The 20,966-nt window shown below is 40.1% G+C and overlaps 1 protein-coding gene across 5 annotated transcripts in view; it reads left to right on the top strand.

The window, feature by feature from the left end:
• Positions 1 to 20,966, top strand: part of LOC125891410 (synaptotagmin-2-like) — an 88,284-nt gene that overhangs the window by 26,937 nt on the left and 40,381 nt on the right. For 3 of the 5 annotated variants that reach the window (XM_049580691.1, XM_049580688.1, XM_049580687.1), the window contains exon 3: positions 13,064 to 13,131. The exons of 1 other annotated variant lie outside the window; for it this stretch is intronic. The gene's annotated coding sequence lies outside the window, so the exon portion shown is untranslated. Of the gene's footprint in view, positions 1 to 13,063; positions 13,132 to 20,547; positions 20,746 to 20,966 lie in introns of those variants that run through there. One more of the 5 variants, XM_049580689.1, reaches the window with a different exon arrangement.

The following is a 20,966-nucleotide window of genomic DNA, read 5'->3' as shown; positions in this document are numbered from 1 at the left end:
ATGCCCTCACAGCGATGGGTGGTCAAAGGGCAGTCAATTACAGTAGAGAATAAAAAATCCATCCTTCTGTGTGGAGTTTGCATGTTCTTCCCGTGTCAGCGTGGGTTTTCTCCAGGTACTCCAGCTTCCTCCCACAGTGCAAAGACATGCAGGTAAATTGGTGACTCTTAATTGACCGTAGGTGTGAATGTGAGTGTGAATGGTTGTCTGTCTCTATGTGTCAGCCCTGTGATAGTCTGGTGACCTGTCCAGGGTGTACCCTGCTTCTCACCCAGTGTCAGCTGGGATAGGCTCCAGCCGCCCCGCGTCCACCAATAGGATAAGTGGTTACAGAAATGAATGAATGAATGAATAAAAAAATCATCCCTGTCCTTCTATGGCCCAACATTGTTTGTTTCAGTAGCTATGTAGCTAACTACACAAAAATATGTCATAACAGTAATTTAACTATTTAAATAACTATGCAAATATGAATATAGTTGAAATATCATTAAATTTAACTGCTAGTTTAATTTCCTGTTGTTAAGTACTCCCCAACACTGTCTCAGTGTCATGCCATCCACCATCCAATGTCAGTCATGTCATCTACATGTAATCAGAATTACATCACTTTAGAAACAGTTGATATGATACATTTGAAATGTACAAACATATCCATGGTTTGCAGAAATGTACAACGTTATCCCCTGGCCACTGTGCTGATAGCTTGAAAGGTAATATGGTTTATCACATTGAGAGGCCCTGTCCTAAAGAAACAGCTGCTCTCAGAGCACATCACTAAAACCTATTTGACATTTATAAGAGTTTGTTGGTCCCCTGGGGAGTTTGTTGTTTTTCTAGAGCCACACTGCTCTCAGGAAGCATGTAATTCAGAGACACTGAGGTCTGGAGGCTTCTGAGTATTTCTCCCCCCTTCCATTTGTCTTTTGCACAGATCGTCCTCTCCCATTACAGTTAACCAATCATTTCTGCTAAGATAATAAGGTGTAATAAGGACAATTGCATCTGTCAGTCATTTAGATGTGTGCATTGTTAATGTTTAAGAGCATGAAATAAACTGATACATTTCATTATTTTCTTAATATTTAATCTCCGTCCCTGTCTGGTGTGGTTTGTAGTGTTATGTTTCATTCATTGTGCAAGCAAGGAGGGAAGCAATTAATCTGGCATAGTGTGCTGGTTTGTCCCTGCTGTTGACCATTTCTCTGGGACTGGATGATGAATTGCCTTATTTCTTCACATAAACACAGGTCTTGTCTCTCAGTGAAACAGGTAGCTGGAGGGAAGTAGGCGCTCTCCACTAGGATTTATGGACAGTAGCTTTGTGAAAAATAGCACTTGCTCCCAACAAGTGAAGTAAGATCATCGTTTCGTAAAAGCTGTGAAGACTGAAGGGAAAGGAAAAAAAATGACGCAAAGGCTAAATCTTTCTTGTTGGTGTTTATGCTGTGTCATGAAGCTGATGGAGCAATTACTTTTTAACTGCTGCCAGGCAGGACGCTGAAATTGATTTGACGCAGCCATTTTAAATTTAGCTGATAGATCTGTGGCACAGCACAGTTGTTTTTAACCTGTGCTCCTAAATTAAATAGGATCTCTGTGGGGCTCAATGCAAGATAGTTCCAAATCATCAGGGTTAGATCTCTGCTACAGGCTGTTGGATCCTTCGTCTGCCCTCACTCTGTGTGTACTGTGAGGGGCACAGCGAGCTAAACAGTAAAGTTTGAAGACAGGATGGGCTTTGAGGTTTTTACTGGAAGCAACTGTGAAACTGAAGACATTTACTGGATTAAATTAAATTATAGTGACTGCAGAACGATTAGTTTCCTTAAACGATAATTAAAACAAATATACAGTAAATATATTGTCAAATTAGTTGCCTTGTGCTTGATGTCAGGAAGAGACTAAGAATCATCAGTGATATATCAACATTAAGTTCTCATAGCCTACAACACAGACAATAATCTGGTATACATGAAGTGTACAGGGGTAAAAGTAACTATGGCGTGGGGGAAAGATCACTACTGGTACAGTTTGCAGAGAACTGCTTGGAAAAATGGCAAATTAAGTCCGCTCTCTTCATTGGATTCAACACGCCAACACGCCAAAGAGCTGCTTTGTGACTAGTTGTATAACTAACAAGACCAAAAACCCAAGTCTCCAGTTTTATATAATATATAAACCTAGAAATCATGAAGGAAAAAGTGGCTAGTCGCCATGAAGAGGGCTTGTGTAACATTAAACATCAACGGCAGTGTTAACCAAAGCTGACTCTAACCCCCAAGTCAAATTATACTTGATGTCTGCTCTACCCATTTCACGACACTTGAGAATTGCAAACAAATGCGATACTCGTCATATAATGGTTTAATCACAATACTACGAGCCGAAGCCTGGGCCATAGTTTAAAGTACTTGACTAATAAGCTAAGGCATGATTGACGGACGATCGGGGCAAGCTTTCTCTGATATCTTTTCTTAGAATCACCAGAAAAAAACTCCAAAATATCGAATGCCATGTTTGCCTTAATATTCTGAAATCAAATGTAATTCAAGGTCGTGAAATTAACCAGAAAGCATGAAGCTCGTTCAACATTTTGCAGTGTACAGATCACAGAATAAGCTACACATCCTCTTCCCGCCAAACAAAGATGGCGATGGGCGCATGATGTGACGTCGACTTTGGTAATTCAACAGCTACTTACAATACTGTATTAGCGACACATTAGCTTCATCTAGTGAGTATAGGAGCTAGCTTTGTTAGCAGTTAACTCATCATACAAAACAAAATTCTACTAAATTTAAACTCAACAGTCACTAAACAGCTGTAATGAAATCAGTACCTACAGATAAAAATGCCTGGCAGTATATTCTTGGATGCAGATCTGATAAAGTGGCAGACATTTTCAGTTGCCATGGAAATCTGCCAATAGGGTTTGCTACTAGCCAAAGAGTATTCAACTGAAACCTACTGCTGCTGGCAGAACAGTCGTGGACGCCATTTTTAATCACTAACATTCTTTGTGGGGCGACATTATGACAGCATGATGTTGGTGCGCAGATAAAGCAGCGACGGGCACATTGTTTCAGAGGCTCTGCCCTTAGGATAAGTTATTCTTTCAAGAGATTTTAATTAATCATCACAAATAAGAACAAACAGTATCGACTGGGACAAATTCACAAATCTTGCACATTTTCTAATGAACAGTGTTGTGCAAGTTCACACCTCACAGAGCTAGCTCAAAGTTCACTTCACACAAATTAGATTAAGTAGTTCATGTTCATAGTTTACAATCTTGAATTTTGAACTGAGGTCACAGTCCCAAAAAATTAACCAGTTTATGTCCATTTCTGCTCAATGTGTCGTTTCAAATTCGTTACTGATATTGCTAACATTGAGACTTGTTTTTTCAGATCCTGCGTGTACGATTTGCATAAAAATGTGAGATTTTTTCTGCCAGAATCTGCACTGATTTGTTCATAAAACTACTTCAAATATTCATATGGACTTGCTTCACCACTACAGGTAGCTGGTGTTCTGTCCAAGTCTGTTCCCCTGTCGAATAGTTTCCTTCCTGTTAAAACAAGTGGCGACCCCTCCATGATCAGGGTTAAGGATAAGGTTTTGCATATTGACTGGGAAACCGTCTACGATACAGCGTCGGCACGTTGTGTGCTGTAAATCCTTGACTGCCAAAGAAAAACACAGTGCATCATCGTTAACTGTTGCGAGAGTGAATGATGCTCACGTTTATTAGTTGCAAACAGAAATGTGAAGTTAATCATTCACCAGACACTGTTGATGAATATTATGAAATGTTCTGAAACCTTTATATTAACAGACGCTATTGTTGACTTTCAGATTCAAATTCAAATGAAGCACTTAGAGTTCGAAAATGTTTGATGGACAGCGCTGTTTCACTCTGTTGTCTCTGTACTGGCGGTATCAGAGCGTGAAGAAGCCAAAGTGTCATCAATTGCTTGTTTCTGCTGACTGTAAAAGACTCCCACAGTCAGCAATCTGTCATGTAAGCAACCACCCATCACGCTCTTCACCTCTCACACTGTAAGAGGAACTGTATGGACGGTAAACAGTGAAGCCCACGGCAGCCTCCGCCTCGATTTATATTCAGACAAATGGTGCAGTGTGCTCACGGATGAAAATTTAAAGGCACCAAAAAAGCTATTTCCTCAAATAATTTCTCACTATGAGTATGCAAACATGATATTTTTTACCAACAGTTGTAGTTATTTCAATTCAGTTTCTGTGTTTCTTTTTTTCTTTATACTCTTCTCACTGTTTTGAAGTGGATTTGGTGAAGTATGAAAAAGGTGAGGTCACATACCTCCATGCACAAAACAGGATTCAGAAACATGTTAATCAAAATGACTGGTTGCTTGGCCACTGTCGATCAAATCTATAGATAAAAGCTTAAGACTTTATACCTAAGGCTAAGTTTTCAGGGGCTTAATGAATAAGCAAACTAACCAACTCCAATTCTGACTTCTTTTTTTGCCCTTTTTTAAAATCCTCCTACTCTTTTTATTTGGTATCTAAGTTGTGACGACTGTCCTTCACAGTGCTGCAAATCCCTGACTTACCTGGGTGCTGAGATGTTACACGTGACCAAGCTTAAAGAAGAGCTGCTGTATCAAACTCTATGTGGGCGTCACAGCATTTCATGACGTTGAAATCTCTTTATGCAGGTATCACAGATCAAATGGGCTTTGCGGATGTGCGCGCAGGCATTCGTCTATCTGTGTGTACTTGTGTTAAAATGTGTGTATTGTGCGTAATCGGAGGGCCGGTTCCTTAATGTGTTCGCCTGCCTTCTGGCTCTATGTTAAACCCCTGCATTGCAGCACTGCCAGTGGGATTTCAGCAGGCACGGCCCTTTTTTTTTCTCTCACCCTCCATCCTCACAATAGAGAGATTAAATTTGGGCCAGATCCCTCCTGCGTGGAAAGCTCCTCGCTCACACATGCACATCTCTTCCAGTGTTCATATGCTACGCTCCAGAGAGCGCAGGGCAGCTGAGAGCCCCCAAAAGTCTCCTGTAGGCTCCCTTTGCCCCACATGAATTCTCCCCCACCTCCTCCCTCCTTCCTTGTCTGAGTGGGAGCAACAGTCATGGAGAGCCACGTGTCTTGGAGACAGACACAGACAGAGAGAATGAGAGACTGAGAGAGAAAAGGAAAACATGGGATCCTCGGGGGCTCTGCAATTCAAGTGCTGTCTGCGAAGCTGCACAGTAATCTTGTTAAAGAACGGCACGGCTCTGTAGTTTGGTGCTGAGTGACTTTTCCAGTTGTTTGGACTACATGGTCCTCTTCATCAAACACAGATCAATTGGGGAATAAGAGGGAACATAAATCAGAGAATGTTCTTTCTCTTGGACAGCAGTGTGATTTAAGTAACTGGGAATATATGAAGAAAGCTTTGTTTCAAGTCTCTGAGTGTGGACTTGTTTAATCAATGAGACAAGCTCACAGCCGTGGACAGAGTCAATAAAGCTGAGAGCCAGCACAGACAGCTAAAACAGAGCTGCGGGAGTCATTTCACAAAAAAAACGTTGAAGAGCAAAAGCTGGAGCTGTTTAGAAAATAAAAAAGATGAGAAATTTGATTACAACGGTGTGTTTATGGTGTTGTGTTAATGGGTTCAGAAGATATTAACACGCAAGGAATTCAAGCAACTATGATTACTGGTGTAGACGCAATGCATTGTGGGGCAGCTGAGCACGTACAGTAAGCTCTGGTCTCATACTTGCTAGTATACATCCGGCATTTCTCATGGACACAGAATCCACATACTTGTTGTGTAGTGTGAACACACTACATAGACATAAAAATAGTATGTGATTTCGAACAGCGGTTGTGTTGGCCGATAAGATAAGGAAATTGCCTAACTTAACTGTAATGCAGCCTTGAAGTCCCTGAAATCTTAATTATTTCTTAATAACATCATATATTTATAACCGAATAAGCAGCAATCAGTGCTAAGATGTGATGTAAAGAATTTAATATTATATATATATATATATATATATATATAATTGACCAAACATTTTCCACCAGCAGACAACAGATTCTGATCCAAGTGTTGCTGCATCCTGATTGGGGCACGAAAGTCCATGACATCACCTGTTTCCAACTGAGCCCCACCCACCTCAAACCAGTAAGAAGAGTTCAGAAAAAGTAAAATATACAGAAATATTTTTTGTGAAATAACCAAAATTTCTAACTCTGGCAGAGAGTATTCTTTTCATATTGGATAGATAAGGTTTCATTCTGAATGAATAGCTTTTCAGGGCGTTGCAAAACCATTAAGAGACAATTTAAACTGCTGGATATCACAGTGTTACTTACTACAAGTAAAAATGCAAAATGATTTTGTAAAGAATTTGCTTAAAAATATGCAAATATCTCATCACATATGGCACCATATTGTGTCAGTGTTTCTCCAAAGTCAACAACCTAAACAAGGTCCAGGCTCATGTGCTGATGAATTGCTGCAGCATATTCAGACGCAAGTTTTCGAGTGACTAAGCCTCACTCATGTCAGTATTACTTCCTGTTTTTGGTCAATGTTCTTTTACAAACAGAGAATGGAGTGGGATATAATCCATTACCACGACAACCAGACTGCCGTTCTATTGTAAGTGTCGTGTTGTAAGAGCGATAGCCTGAATATTAACATCGATCGTGACATTGGTCATTCCATCATAAGTGAAGAGGTGGAGGATTTTTTTGAGGACGTATTAATCTAATGTTAGCTGGAATTCAGTCATTTCTAAATGAAGACCGCCTCAATTAACAACTTCCCTGACAGTTGATAAGGGCAAGTACTTGCAGTTTGTTTGCTTGTTTCTGTAACACCAACAACACGTTAATGAAATGCCCCAATTTAAACCAATATTTCCTGTCAATTTACCGTAAAACTTCTATTAGTGGCCCAAGCTATTATTTGCTTAAATAACTGAACTCAACAGGCCTATATTTGGGACAGGCCTTTAATTCCTTTCACATAAAGCTGTTGCTCAGCAAAGATCAGGAAATACAATCAAATTATTTATTTGAACCAGTATGAATATTATTGTATAAAAATTTGGCTTCAGATAATAGAATTATTATGTGTTATGGTACTCATTTCACGACACTTGAGGGTTATGGCACCCAGCATATCAACACAATACAACTTTACCCGGTTAAAATGATGCTCATGACTTGGATTAATTGTTATTTTGATTGTTTTGATTGGTGGACTCTTACGGATGAAAGGAATATGAATAACTTACTGGGTAATCGAGGAATGGACACATACTCTGACTTTATGACAGCTTCAGAGAAAGGGAGTCACCACTTGTTTTTTCGTCATGCCAGTACATTTGAATGACTTATGGTATTCTTTGGTGCTCATGGTTTCGGTAAAATGAATTGGACCAAGCTAACAATGTGTAGCAAGAACATATTGACATTTATATTTGTATGTGCCATCTAAACAAGTAAGTAACGTTAGCTTTGGGTAGTAAACAATCCAGTGTTATACAGCCAAAGAACTTCTAAAAAAAAAATGAACCTCTCGGCGACCAGACGCGGCGTCGAATTGGGACAGGCCTTTATTTGTCAAAATGTGTAGCCACGCCTGGCCAGTAAAAGGGACAGGGTGTTTAATTGGGACTAGGCTTTTATTGAAGTTTTAACTTAACTTTAACTTTGTCCCTAACACACAGCCTATTTTAGTTTATGGATGTTAACTTACCGATATTAAACAAACTCAGATAAAAAGTCAAAGTTTGAAAGCACTGAGCTGGATCCAAAGAATGATGAAACAATCCCACACAATCCCAAAACAAAAGCTCATCTTGTTTTATCTGTGACTCACACAACCCTGCGGCATATGTGCACTGCAGGTGGAGCCAGTATTAAGATACATTCGGCGGTACATCCGCTTCACAAACATCCCTCATCTGTTATGTCTTCGAGGTGGCCAGAATACAAGATAAGTTGAATAGCTAGCTCACAGTGATGTTTATCAGTTTGCAGCTCAGACACATAGTCACCTGTGCCAGCTTGGAGGATGATGCATGACTTGCAGCTTCTACCACAGTCATACATCATCTTCCTGATTCAGCAACAACTTTGAGCACAAAATTATCAGTCAAAAATTATTTGGCGAACAGTGTGGCCAATCAGCGTTGCCAGGAAATGAAATGTAGTGGGGCTTTAAATAATTAGGACTTGTTAGATCTACTGTAGTCGTGAAAAAATCTTTCTAAAAGTCTGGTGACATCTACATCCTGACTTTGGATGATTTGGCGTATCAATGCACATTTGGATATGACTCCACCGCCACAATGATTCACTGATGTGGATTTGTAATGAAAACCGAAGGACAGAGTCTTCATTAAATTCCCTTTCCTTCTTCCTCTGTATAGTTTGTTCCCTCGGGGACATAAATAGGTGTGGGAAAGATCCAATTATGTTCACCAAGAGGCAATTCCCTTTAACGTGATTGTATCTGAGAATCTGCACATCAGGGCCTGTCGCTCCCGTCAGCTCGCCAATTTATGATCATTCGAGAAATTGTTCCCTTTATTTCAAATGAGATTTGACCTTAAATTTGTCCTCACAGGATAGTATTAATTTCTGCTGTGAGATCATGTTATTATCTAAGTGTTGAGCAGGCAAGAACTTTTTTTGTTCGAGATTCTAATCAGGTTGGATTGAGTGTTTTTGTTTTTTTTTTTAATTTCGAATTCAGTCCTTGTCGTTTGACCTTTTGGTTTGAAATAAAATGCCACTTGTATTTTTGGAGTGCTGCAGTGCGAAGCAGTGTTGAAGCGTTGCTTTTTTCCTCCCTGTCACTGTGGCCCCTCAGCAAGCTGCAAACAACTCACTTTGATAGTTTCATAGTGTTTCTATGAGGACTGCCGGTATGTCGCTGTGCAGGAACATAAAGAGCCCCCAGTCTATATTCTTCTCCATGCACCATGAAATTGCCCTCAGTGCACTGATATTCCTCATCAGCCGTCTTGTTGTCTAGAAGTGCTTTGAGTCACGTGGTAGACTTAAAAAGGTCACAAGCTTGAGGTATAGAAAACAATTTCTTTGAGCAGTTTAACAGTGTTCGTTTTCATTATAGATTTAATGGCATCAGCAGATCATAACGATGGATTGATCTCAGGGGTGTTACTTCATTAAACAGCAATTTAAATACGGAAAATGAACTGTTTTGATTATGTGTAGAAAAATAAAATCCTTATATTATCTATATAATTCACAGAAGAAAAATGCTGGTGACGCTGAAATTCTTTGAACTGTTTTCCTTCACTGAAGTGCGCAAATTGAAGTTGGTTATCTCTCCCTGTGGATGTCTTTCATGATACAATTACAATAAAGCAATTAAGTCCAGTGAATCATGAAATTGATTGTTTTGCCAAAATAGGAGTAGGAAATTGGGCCACAAATAGAATATCCTCAAAGGTCTGTATAAGAACGGACAGAATTCGACTGATCATAAAAGTTCTTTTATCTTATCGTCAGCACTTTGTGGTTTGCAAGCATATTAAGGGGTACAGTAGATAGTCTCTGGTCATGCTGCTAATACAGTGGCTTAGATCTGGCTGTTGTGGGTTACCTGAAGGGAACAGTTACTGTACAGTTAATATGAAGCTACCACCAGGAGAAGGTTAGCTTAGCATAAACACTTTGAGCAGGGGGATTAGCTGACCTAAAGCCTATACTAGCACCTGTAAAGCTCACTAATTAACACATCCTATTTCCTCTTTCCCTGGAGGGCTGGGAAAATATGCTTACCTCCCAATTCAATACTATCACGATACTTGGGTGCTTATTTTGAAATGTATTGCGATTCGGTAGAGCCATTTCTTGCAATTTTCGTCTACTTTTTTAACGCTAGACCATGGGAAACTGTTTAATCATACACTGTAAAAGTACATCATGAGGCATAACAAAAACAATGCTTATCTCATGCTAGTCAGCCAAAATATCTACATTGACCAGCATTTATTGATATTCTATTTATTAGTATTGAAAATAGGCTAAATCTTATTCCATTGTAGAGCCCTCACCCACCCTCTCTTTCTCTCTATCATACCTCAAATGAGACGAATTAGCGACCTCGTGCACCCATGGTCTCTCTGCCTCACTCCCTGCAACTAGAACACTATTCGCCAGGAGGAGAGGTGCAGAAGCTCTTGAGACAGACTCAGTAGTGGCTGTAGCAACAAATTCAGCCAGTGCAAACCCCAGCGCCTGTTGTAGCATAGACGAAACTTAAAATAGGAAAGGCTCAGACCTAGAGGTGCACATTTAAGGATCTTTTAATCTCAAGAGACAACCAAAGAATTGGTACATCTTGACCATTTTGTTGGTGCTGTAGGTACTTCCCGTCACTTAAGCTGCTGTTTCTTGTTATTCAGATAATCAGTTCTGTGAACAATTGCCTCTTCTCACATAACCAAGTTTGGTCAACGTCATGTCAAGTCATCTGACTGAAGTCATGTCAGTCATCTACAATACACGCTGAGGTTCATAGCAGGCTGGGTCAAAAGACAGTTTGCGGATCCAGTAGGGAGTTAACGCTGGGCTGGCAGAATTTGAGTTGATGAAGGTCCATGTCTTCGGATCGCCCCCCATTTCCTGCTTTCTAAATTTAGCTTTGTTTTCTTGACAGATATGGCATCATGTTACTCCTAGATTATCAGGATAAATGCAGCAACTTATTTCCACCAACACATTTGAATTATACCGATTCTGGCACTGAAGAAAAATCCCAATATCTAAGTGAATCAACCTTTTCCCACCCCTATTTCCCCAGCAACCTTTAGGTGACTACAAGACTCCAGGAAGTGCATATTGGTTTTTATGGGTTAAACAAATAAGATAACATCTTAATTCATGAGCTTTAGCTGTGTTGACAGGCAGATTTTGTTACCTTTGGACAGGATGTTTTTCTCTGTTTCCAGTCTTTATGCTAAGCTAAGCTAACCATCTCATGACTGTATCTTCATTTCTATTATAGAGACATGATGCTGCATCTATTTTTTTATTTAACTCTCAGCAAAAGATCAAATAAACAAGCTATTCCTTCAACAATTGAGTGGGTTTTATTTTACAATGGATGATTGGACAGGCAGGCTTGTCTGACTTGGTTCTCTCATAAGTAAATAATAATCAGACATGCTCTGAAATTAGTCTGTTGAGTATTGTATCTAATATCTTGTCATTAGAGGAAACAAGCAAGTCTTAATTTACCAAAGGTGATTTTGTTCTCCTGAAACTGGGAAATGTGTTGCTTTGATTAGATTCAGGCGTTTGTCTAACACAACCATTAGTGTGGTGATGTTGTTCATTTGTCAACACCTGTCTGTTGTATTTGTCAATAAAACAATATGTTATGAAATATTAACAAATGGCTGATAAATTAATCTTTAGAGGATAACACTCTAAACGTCGCTGTGGAGACATATTGGTAATGGAAGGTTTTAAAATAAGAGAAAAAAAATCAATCATATTTAAAAAATTTTGTGAAGTCAGAGCTCTTTTAACTCAGATCTGAACGTTGTGTTTTCGTTCAGAAAGTTGTTTTATGTAAAGCACGTTAATTCACAGCCAGTTTCCAAAGGACTGTCATTAGAGCGGTATTATGGTTATGGCAATGAATTGATTCAATAACTGGTGTGCCGTAATGTGCAACGGATAGCTTTCAGTCATAATTCATTTGTCCTGCAGCTTTGTGGATCAACAATGCTTGGCTTCAGCCATATATCAGCTTGTTTATGAGAGAGGGAGACAGCTATCAATATTCTTGTCTTGGCTCAAAAACGATTTTTGCTGTAATAAGGTTCTGTAGTGTGCAAATTGAAAGTTTCATTTTTCATGGTTTTATTCAAGAAATGCTAATCACACTAGGTTTTCATAGAAAGTGGTTTAATGTCATGGATTATCTTTTGAAGATGCACACACCAGTTTAACCCAGCCCAGTCGCCACGAAAAAAAGTTGGTATTGTCTCTGCAAACCACAAATATGTAAAGCTGACTTTGTCATCAGGAGGTGGAGGCGATGGTGGATGGCGTGTCACCTAGGTGTGACACTTGTCAAGCTGCAGACCACTGTTGTGTAGTGTGATTTAGCGAGTCTTTTGAGGCACCAGATTCGGGTGTTTTGTAGCAACCTGTCACTGTTTTTCCAGCAGCTTTTAAGGCCCGAAACCAGTTGCTTTTCTTACCAAGGCATCACTGCTTTTCCTGCTGGGATTGTGGCCCGAAAAATGGTTGTTTTTTACTGAGACATTGCTGCTCTTCCTCAAGGGATAGTGGTTCAAAAAATGGTTGTTTTTTACTGAGATATCACTGCTTTTCCTACCAGGATTGTTGCTCAAAAAAAGTTTGTTGTCTACCACAACATCCTTGCTTTCCCTCCTGGGATAGTGGCTAGAAATGCTGTTGTTTTTTCCAGAGACATTGCTGCTTTTCCTGCCAGGATTGTTTCATGAAAAAAAAATTTTTTTTTTACTGAGAAACTGCTGCTTTTCCTCATGGGATAGTCGTTCGGAAAGTGGTTGCTTCTTATTTAGATGTCACTGCTTTTCCTGCCAGGATTGTTGCCCAAAAAACACTTATTTTCTATCAAGATATCATTGCTTCTCCTGCCAGGATCGTGCCCCCTACACTAGGTATTTTAATCCAAAGCATGAGCTTTTCCTAACCATACCCAAGTGGTGTTTGTGCCTAAACCTAACCACACATTAACCACAAAGTTGTTGAAATGTAAATTTTCAGAATCCCCAAAAAAGTAATCTGTATCTGTGGTTTGCAGAAATGCAGAAATGTTTAATACCAACACTTTCTCTGGCAATTGGGTTGTTTAACCGCCTTTAAATCAAACACTGTATATTTATATAATCAGAGAGGATTGACCTTTAGCAGAATTTTGAAATCAGCTTTGAGAAATTTCTCCAAGAAATGCAATACAGCTGTTTCTTTGAGTCAAAGAGCGAGCTGTGCCTCTCTGAGATTAAACTCTCTTTCTCTTCCAGGATTTCTGACTGACAGCACTCTCACTGTGATTTCCTCCGGTCGCTTTTCACGAAATCAGGATTTGGCTGTGAGTATCCCACCAGCAGAGATGTTACGTGTGGCACGAGTCGAGGCTCTGAGCCACTGCTGTGAACTTAAAGGTTGTGAGATGGATGAGAAAAGGAGGGAGGAGGAGACTCTCCACTCCATCAGATCAGTCCAGTGTCATTGCTGCGACCGTCCTCTTTTAGAGGAGACAGATCACTGCACATTGTTAGATGCCTCCATCCTCTGCAGCTCCCCTCTCAGAAATATCATCCATTCCTATGTCCTGTGAGAAATCCAGCTTGCCTCTGTCTCTTTACTGTCCACTGAAGACATGGCCCAGATGGTGGACTGTCTATGGTTGGATGCTCTCTCAAACTGTCCAGTAATATAACACTCTGATGAGCTGTGGCATGGAGTTATTTATACTTCCTATCCAATTATTTCAGTAGAATATTTTGGGCTGAACATTGAATCCAGTAATGAAATCAGCACAGTGCTACGATGTATGTAAATAGAGTTGTGTAATCACATGTTTTGGACTCCACTAGATGTCAGCATGAAACACTGTGTGTTGGGTTTTCCCCACTCTTCCATCTGTTCTTGGAAAAGCTCTGCATGTGCCAGGGAGGAGGGAGCCCACTGCAGCGTGCAGTGAGCAGGGAAGGCGTAGTGAGGATGAAGGTGCAGCCCACTGTGAACAAGCATGATTTACTGTCGGATTGGTCGGGTCTCCAGCATACCCAGCACACTACAGCACTCAGCTGATTAATAAGAGTCATTTCCATGAGTGATGGAAGCTCCATTGCCTCAGAGGCTACAGAAAGCTAATAATCCCCAGTGGACAACAGCCACGCCTTGAAGGACGGTTACTGGCCACTGCTTTTATACCGACTCTGTTACTATGGCCATCTGCCATTATTCAGCTCTCGCTGCCCTGTGTCAGCCTCGTTGTTATTACGATTGATCAGCTCAACATCAGCTGAATGAGAATTCATACCCCGGGGACTGCTGGTGCAGAATTAGTTGTTTGAATATGCAGCACCATTAGAGGTTGTAGCTTTTACTACATGCATAATGAGAAAAGCACATAAATTCATCCTTATCTTTTGTTTTGAATGAGGCACCACAGCTGAATAAGAAAAACACAATCTGTCTGTCTTATCAGGATGAAACTTTACATAACACATAACAGAAAGATTTTAATATTATAACTTTTTAAACCTCATCAACTGATTGTTTGGCCCCTAGGGAGGCAGCTGAAACACAACGGCAGCAGCATTATTCATTTGCAGTCATGTTTCCAGCCACCAAATGAAACAGTCACCCTTATTTTAGCTCTGGTTTTGGACTCCACCACCACCTGAGGGAAATATGTGGCTCTTAAGCTGCTAAATGCTCCACTATGTTCACCAGCCAGTCTCTAACTGTGTCTGTCTGCTGTTTGGTGCTGAGCAGGTTGTGTACAGTGGGATTTTAATAAACAGCTGAAAACAGCTGCCTGCTGCGGACAAAACTGATGATATGAGCAGGAAGAGTGAACCAAAACTGTTAGTTTAAAGACGCTCTGCAGAGCTGAGTGGGACTGCAGAGTCAGTTATTAATTCCCTGAGGGGTTCTTCACCATGAGCAACCCTTTTCAGTTGGCCATTGTTAATGGGAATGGTTTATTGCCAAGAAGGTTTTCACATACAAGGAATTTGCTTTGGTGTATTGGTGCATAAAATGAACATTATAAGAGAAAATGAAATTAGAAATCAAAGCAAGAAATATAAATATATAACAGAATATTGTTATAATAGATAAATTATTAAAATATTATTAAATAATATATATGTACTGTATCTGAATTAAAGCAGAAGAGCAGTGCAGTTTTCAGATGTGTCCCAGGAATGTGCACATAAAATGAATGTTTATTTATTAATTTGTTATAGAATATTTAAAAAAAAATTTAAAATAGCACCAAATCAGTTGATTAAATTTGAATTTCAGTTAAATGAATAAATAATGATATTAAAAGGGTTTTTTTTTTTTTTTTTTTTTTAAATAAATCATTGACTCCATGCTCTATATTTGATACTTGAACATTTTAATTTCTCTGGATTTGAGTATTAAAATATTCTAAAATAATATCACAGAAGATTTTAAATTAAAAAAAATCAGAAAAATGTAAACTATCAGCTATTAAAAAATATGTGAAATGGCTTCATACACTAGTAGAGTAAAAAGAAAAATATTTCCTCACACTAGGGCCATTAATTACACGTTTAATCAGCCAGGTATTTACTGGATTAATTATTTTGTTCACGAACATTGAAAAAATGGTGAAAAATCAGAATTTCTTGGAGTACAAGGCAACACCTTCCAACTGCTTTTCTTTGGCCTGACTAACAGTTTAAAACTCAAAGAAATTCACTTCTCTGTAATGCATGTTGGAAATGCAAATTGTCACATTTTAGAAGCTGAAACAAGCTAACGTTTGACATTTATGCTTGAAAAATGACAGAAATGATTAATGGATTAACAGCTAATATTGTGTTGATTAAATAATTTATTCTTCCAGCTGTACACACCCATCTATCTTTTTATAATTAAAGTTTTTATTGGTTTGAAAGGCTCGGCACATGGCATACATATATCATTTTCAGGCATACAAGAATACAAAGCAGGTATTTTTTATGATACTGAGGTGGACTCCAGTAAATAAATAAATATTAACAAATAAGTCTAAAAGGAAAGAGAATATTTATCATTTAAAAAAATGTTGCTAAAATAAACTATTCCATGCACGCACCTGGTGATATATTGTAGAGTATGAGAGGTTGTGAGTATCGATTTGGTGCTAAATTTAGTCCCTGAAATAGCATTTTCACCTGCACTATCCTCCTCAATTTTCAGTTGCAATAACACACATTGTAGCAGCCGTTTCTGAACAGCAGTGTGGAAACACATAATGGAAACATGGCTCCAGCAGAGGGGTTTCCCTCTCACTCTGCCAGATCTAAAATGGGCCAACACAATGAAACACACAGTACTGTATTGTTGCACCTCCTCACATCTGCAGCACCACATCGCAGCACAGACACAGAACCAGATCTAATCCCTGACTGCCAGCCAGAGCGTGTTACATTTACCACACATACATGACGGCAGCATTCGCTAAAGAGATTTGAAGATCGGGGGGAGCGGCAGCAATACTTCACTGCTTCATGTTTAGAGCAACTGCAGACATAAATCATAACACTTCACATGATAAAAAGAATCCCAAGATGCGATCGTGTGTGTGCATGTGAGCTGTATATGCAGTATCGGGACACATCTTTTTGTTGTTGCTTTCTCTGTTCTTGTATCACCTGTGTAAAAAAAGAAACATAAGTCTTTTCTCTTCATCATCCTTTCTACATTTCTATTTTTGTCTTTCCCCGTCGAGGTTTTGTTGGATATCTCCACTGTCACCTTGTTAAAGCACAGCCATGTGCCTTTACTCATTGCTTGGAGAACACATGGCATTACATGTGATTTTGTAGAAAAGACTGGGTAGGGCGATGCATCTTAATGGCTTCCCATAGTCATTGACTGAATGGCTTTAATACATGGCTGCAAGCTCCATGCCGTTAGTTTCCACAACACGCACGCCTTATTAAATATGTATTGTAAGTTGCGCCGAATCTCTCTGGAGACTTGGCCTGTTTAGTTCAAAGTAAGGTCTGATGGAGTTTTTTTCTCTTACTCAATGAAATTACTAGATTATTAGGGTATTTTGGTGTCTAGTGTAGCAGCAGCAGCAGCAGCAGCAGCATCAGCAGTCAGCAGTATAAAACCATGATGAGAGCATTTGTATTTGTCGTCTGTCACTACAAATCACCACGCTTCTGTGTTTCATGTCTCATGGGGCAGGTGCCAGTGTTGCTCACCAAGGGTTTACCCAGCATGCTATGAATCTTGGGTGGATCAATATCCTGTTCCCACTCAGACACTGAATCAGACCTGCCTGGGTTTCAGGGCACTGGGCTGTAAGATATCTCTCACCGTGCACAAAGGAATACAGGCTTGACTAGCTCTCATAGATCCAATAGCGAGGCTTAAATGTCATAGCACATTGATGATAAGGAGGGAATACAAACTATTGGGCTTTATTTAGTGCAAGTCGCATTGTGAAGGCTGCCATTTTACTTCCACCTTTCACGAAACAATATGGAGGTGGAGAGATGCAGGAGGAGCTGAGGCAGCCACACTTCAGTTTTGGTTGTACTTGTAGACTAAAACCAACAGTGACTAGATCCTTCTAACGAGTATTGTCTGTGTAACCAGCCTGATTTAGCTCATTCCTCTTTGCTGTAGAGCTCCGTTTTTGGCCAAAAACAATTTAAAACACAACAGTGAGTGACACTGTTGCACCAGGTGATATGGTCCTTCATTATAAATGAACATGGGCACTGTTATTTTGAGTCAGTCCTACATACACCATCCTTCCTGGTGCAGGTGAATACATACTGTATCCAAATGTGTGTCAATCCACAGCTGAAATTAGTCCCCAATAAATGCACTGTTTACTCCAGTTTGAGTGGCGTTTACCAAAAACTACAAAGCCCAGCTTTTTTAGAAATGATTGAACGTTTTTAAAACTGAAACTATATATTTATGACCATTTTTTCAGGGTATAGTGTGCAGTGTGTGTGATACTGTTTGTCAGAGGTGACAGAGGTGGGACCATGTCACTGTTTTGCAAGTCACAAGTAGGTATCAAGTCTTTGCACTCAATTCCCAATTCAAGTCCCACATCAAGATAGGCAAAACTCAAGTTAAGTCCCAAGTCCTAAATGTTATGTTTTGAGTCCTAAAGAAGTCATAATGCACTCTTCACCAATTGTAAGGCCATTTTAACAAATTAATTATATATTAAATTTCCCAAATTAATGAATGCTTTTTAAATACTGTGTGTATTTGTTAAAACAAGTTTGTTAGAACAAGTGCAGCTGAACTTAATCATAACAATAGGAATGCTGACATTGCACTCTTAGAGCATACAGCACTGTTAACTAGTAGCCTACCACCAGAGAGAATTTTGTATGTTTCTGTTTTGTCTTGTTGTATTTAACTTATCTCAAATTGAAAAAATGCCTCTTACTTTCGCTTCCAGATTTGGCTTGTGGGGGAGGTAACAAGTAGTTTTAGTTTATAAGGTGCCGGTCCAGGTTAAGTCACAGTACAGTAGTGTTAAAGTCCAAGTCGAGTTGCAACTCTGTTTTGATTTTGTCAAGTTAAATGTCATCAAATTTGTTACTCAAGTCTGACTCAAGTTCAAGTCATGTGACTCAAGCTCACACTTCTGCTGTTTGTCAACAGTATAGCCAGAGAAAGTGAAAGCTGACACCAGATTCACTCTTGTTCACTATATTTGCATTTTTGTTTTTGTAACTTACACATGGATGTGTGCTGTTTATGGTCTCGCACCTGGTCGCTTTTAATAAAGTCCTCATTTACGTGCTGAACCCAGTAGAAAACAAGAAAATGCAGGCGGCATGGTGTGGTTAGCAATGTCACCTGATAGCAAGAGGGGTCACTCCTTCTATGCGGAGTTTGCATGTTCTCCCCGTGTCAGCGTGGTTTTTCTGCTGGTACTCCGGCTTCCTTCTCACCATCCAAAGACATTGAGGTCAGATTAATCGGTACAGGTATATTGGCCATAAGTGTGCATATGAGCATGAATGGTTGTCTGTCTCTATGTGTCAGCCCTGTGATAGTCTGGTGACCTGTCCAAGGTGTACCCCGCCTCTCACCCAATGTCAGCTGAGATAGGCTCCAGCCTCTTTGCAAACCCCAACAAGATAAACAGTTATGGAAAATGAATGAATAAGAAAATACAGGCAGAGGGCAGAGTCTCTGCAGATAAATGCACAGATTGACACCTCTAGAAGGTCATAAGTGATGATTGCGAGAGATTACTTTGTCTGAGTCTATACGTTGTTTTTTTTTTTTTTTTTTTGGGAAAAACATGCACAGTAGACTTTTAAAGATTTATATCTTCAGTGGGAGCAAATCAACTCTGTACCTAAGTAGATTTGATGTTATCATGGGATTTGAGACAATAAGTGAAAGATTTAGAATAATGCCAGCTTTACCGCTTCAATCAAAGGTGAAGATATCAAGATGTTGAGAGCTCTCATTTTTCTTCAGGTTGGTTTTATTGGGACACCTTCACCTTCCCTATAATCACCAAATCACTTCTAATTCAAAACCACCATCCATGCATTGCAACCTGGACCCAGTGCTGAGAGATGGTCTCGCCCCCGACAGGAAACAAATTACATTCCTCTCTCTCTCTGTCCAGTTGTATGTTTTGAAATTACAAAAAGTCATCTCCCGCTCTCTCTCCACCTTCCATTTTCTCTGATTGAGACTTTATTGATTTCTTGTTCAAGTGCTCATTGCTGGCCAGTAAGGAGGGTGATTCACTTAGATGACGATGATAATTCTCGGTGACACACAGTAATACCCGAAGGGCTCCAAACTGTCTGGTTCAGCATTGGTGTTAAGCGAAAGAGTGCGTCACGTATTGTCATTAAACAAGCAGATTTACACAGTAATGTGCCCCCTGTAATGAGAAGAAGCAGTCTGAGCTAAAGGGGTCTGGGTGGCATTGCTGACCATTTTGCAATTTAAGTATACTATGATTTATTCATCTTTTTAAGCCTTTTTTGCAATTATTATCACAGGATCATACTCGAAATCCTCATTACTGAGCTTGAGATGCTTAAATAGGCAGCGTGGAGTTAGCAAATGGTTTTTAAATCATACCAAAGACTCATACGCTTACATACACCATACCCTGCAAGTCTTTGCACCGCTGTCGTAGGATTAAAATCTTCCTTGATGACAGTGGGAGTGGTGCAAGTCCAAAGACATAATTCAGATAAATGGATAGAGATGGCAAGAGAGAAAGAGACTCAGCAGCAGACTACTGCTGCGGTAAGCACACAGCAAATGACGGGCTTCTTCTTGTCTTATTATCTAGAGGTCTCATCTACAGTATGGGATTTTTTCCCTCCCCGTTTACTTATTTACATCCACTGTTTTCTCATGCAGCTGCAGCTCAGGAACATGTCTGAGCCCCGTGGTGCTCCCGAGCAGCTGCGCTGTATGAACGAGGGTGTGGGTGCCAGTCGGACAGTAGAGCATATGGATGCTTTTGGAGTGCCCTTATGCATTGGACCGGGGCACAGATTGCTGCATACAGCACCTTGTGAGCGGCATCACAAATCAGCCGGCCAGGTAGTGAGAGCTGGAGTGGAGGAAAGAGATGGAAGATGGAGAGAAAGCGGGAGAGAGGGGGGAAAAGGGGAGGGGAGGGGGATCCTTTCAGTGACAGAGATAGAAAGAGTGGAGCGAGGGAGAGGAGGAGGGGATTGAGAGAAACAGAGGTGGGGGTAGTCACCGAGAGAATGAGTGAGCGTGTGTGTGTGTACGTGTGTGTGTGTATGGGAGAGCAAGTAGTGCTGCAGTGGAAACAGTGCGAAGAGGACTGCAGTTTCTGGTGCTGATGGGAGTGCGGTCGAGGGACGTTATTAAGGCATTGTAACATTAACCCTAAGTGCCTCCTTGGTGAATGGGTTAGCCTTTTTGTGGAGAACAGGATTACGGAATTACGGTAGTGCTGGTAAGGGCGTATTTCAACTCTCTTCTCAGCATTGCTTGAACACTTCCTTTGAGGAATCTGGAGTTAAAAGGCTGGGGGTTGCTGCTGTAGTTTTTGCAGGCAGTGTCTGACTTGGCATTTCGTTTCTGTTGATTTTCATAATGCAGGTGCTGTGTGCATGTTACTTCCTGGTGCATGTGGTCCAAACTTTACTCAGAGCTAATTCATGAGCCTTGTGAAGG

This window comes from Epinephelus fuscoguttatus, linkage group LG7, assembly GCF_011397635.1.
Source record: "Epinephelus fuscoguttatus linkage group LG7, E.fuscoguttatus.final_Chr_v1".
Lineage (NCBI taxonomy): Eukaryota > Metazoa > Chordata > Actinopteri > Perciformes > Serranidae > Epinephelus > Epinephelus fuscoguttatus.
Note: the sequence above shows the minus strand (reverse complement) of the source record. Positions and strands in the feature narration are given on the sequence as shown.